This window comes from Pollachius pollachius, assembly GCF_949987615.1.
Source record: "Pollachius pollachius genome assembly, chromosome: 6".
Lineage (NCBI taxonomy): Eukaryota > Metazoa > Chordata > Actinopteri > Gadiformes > Gadidae > Pollachius > Pollachius pollachius.
In genome coordinates this window covers 22,350,413-22,352,912 of record NC_136939.1, presented here as the reverse complement: position 1 = coordinate 22,352,912, position 2,500 = coordinate 22,350,413, and positions in this window count along the sequence as shown.

Here is a 2,500-nt window from a genome sequence, read left to right as displayed (position 1 = left end):
GAGTGGGGCAGAGGAGCTGGAGCAGGGATGGAGGAGAGTGGTGCGGTTGGGAGGGTGGTTTTCGGAAGTTGGGGTGAGTAATGATTGGGCTGGGGGGGGGGAGGGGTGGATGGAGTGGCTATCCGGTGGTCGTTTGACGACGAGAAAGGGGAAGTGTTCCTAGAGAGAGGAAGGAGCCTCTGAGCTAAGTGGGTGGCAACAGTCGTTCATCAGCTCCGTACCTCTCTCAATCGCTCTCTCTGTCTCTCTCTCTCTCTACCTAGTTTTCCCTCTCTCTCTCTCCCTCCCTCTCTCTCTCCTTCTCTACCTCGCTCTACCTCTCTCTTTCTCTCTCTCTCTCCCTCCCTCTCTCTCTCTCTCCTTCTCTACCTCGCTCTACCTCTCTCTTTCTCTCTCTCTCTCTCCCTCCCTCTCTCTCTCTCTCTCCCTCCTCTCTCTCTCTCTCTCTCCTTCTCTACCTCGCTCTACCTCTCTCTTTCTCTCTCTCTCTCTCTACCTAGTTTTCCCTCTCTCTCTCCCCTCCCTCTCTCTCTCTCCTTCTCTACCTCGCTCTACCTCTCTCTTTCGCTCTCTCTCTCTCTCCCTCCCTCTCTCTCTCCTTCTCTACCTCGCTCTACCTCTCTCTTTCTCTCTCTCTCCCTCTCTCTCTCTCTCCTTCTCTACCTCGCTCTACCTCTCTCTTTCTCTCTCTCTCTCTACCTAGTTTTCCCTCTCTCTCTCTCCCTCCCTCTCTCTCTCTCTCCTTCTCTACCTCGCTCTACCTCTCTCTTTCTCTCTCTCTCCCTCCCTCTCTCTCTCTCCTTCTCTACCTCGCTCTACCTCTCTCTCTCTCTCTCTCTTTCTCTCTCCCTCCCTCCCTCCCTCCCTCTCTCTCTCTCTCCTTCTCTACCTCGCTCTACTTCTCTCTTTCTCTCTCTCTCTCTCTCCCTCCCTCTCTCTCTCTCTCCTTCTCTACCTCGCTCTACCTCTCTCTTTCTCTCTCTCTTTCTCCCTCTCTTTCTCTCTCTATCCCCCAAAAAACATACATTGCCAAAGAAAAAAATAAGATAGAGAAAAATGATACTAAATACTAAGAATACAAAATAAAACAAATACAGCAGTTGAAAATGCAATATGAAATGTAAACGTGCATAAAGAGTGTCTCCGTCTCTAAGTGTGTTACATGACACTCAAAAAAATCAAATTATTGGGTTAGTCCGACTATGATTGGATTATTAAGATGCATGTATACACCTTAGTCCGACTAAAATCAAATTGAATGGGGTTTGTCATAGTCGGATTAAAACCCCTAGATTATTCGATTGATAGTCACATTAAGTGTACATGTTTACGGTCAATCGAATTGGAATTGGATTTTCGTGTTCTGCGCATGCTCGAGATCCTTTCCGGTGGCCGTGAGCCGGAAGTAGAAGGAAACGGTTGTCGTATTGTTGTCGCCGTCGGAGAACGAGAAACTTATTTAAATTTATTTAAAAAGGTGCTCAGAAGATGGAGGAAGCCGGTGTCGTGCCATTGTAGTTGCCCCCTATAAGAAGTGTATCATCATCAACATGCATTGAGTAAACACTATGCCGCGATTTCATGCAAGGCTGAATTAAAAATACATATTTTTCTAAATGTTTGTCATCAGCGAGGTTGTAAAGTAGTAACTTCGGGCAAATCTGTAAAAAAAAAAAAAAAATTCTTTCCGACGTGTTTAGGATCTTTATTCATTCATTGTGCCGCAGCCGAACTGACGGGGATATTCTCTGATATAATGAATCTTAAAGACTGCGTCGGGTTCTCAGACTCTCTGGTACTTCCACAAGCAAAGACTCGTAGTGGGGTTTATCTCGGCCATGGTGGAGAAGGAATTGGGGGAAAGGAACTTTGGCTTTGACTCTCTGAAGTCCAGAATGAAACGCGACATCGAGGAGAAAGGGATTGTTGCCGTATGCGGACTCCCACTGAAGGCTCCGCCGCCGGAGGAGTCCGCATACGACCGAGAGGTCGGAACAATGGAGGGTCAGAGAAATTACACGAACCCGAAGAGCACTGACAGCTGTCTACTGAAAACATCTTTCTCGAATGCCGCCTGAGTTTGTTGTTGCTGGTGACATTAAGAAGTCAGCCGGTGGCTCTATTACCACTAGTTGAAAGGGTACAGCGCCACCTATCGTACCGGGGTATGACATGCTTCGGCCAATGAATTGATTTTCTCATCGCCATGTATAATCTGACAATTGCAGTTGTCCAATTGAGGAGCATAGTCGAACTATGGCTTTAATCGGATTAAGAAGTGCATGTAAACGTACTGTCTCTCTCCCTCTCTCTCTCTCTCTCTCTCTTTCTTTCTCGCTCTCTTGCTCGCTAGCTTGCTCGCTCTCTCTCTCTCTCTCTCTCTCTCAAAAGGATCAATGAGGAGGCATGAGCCAATGGCCAGAGGAGGCTCTGGTCAGTGTGACTGGGAGAAAGGTTTGCATGTGATTGCATAGAAATTATTAATGTTTCTTTGTACATT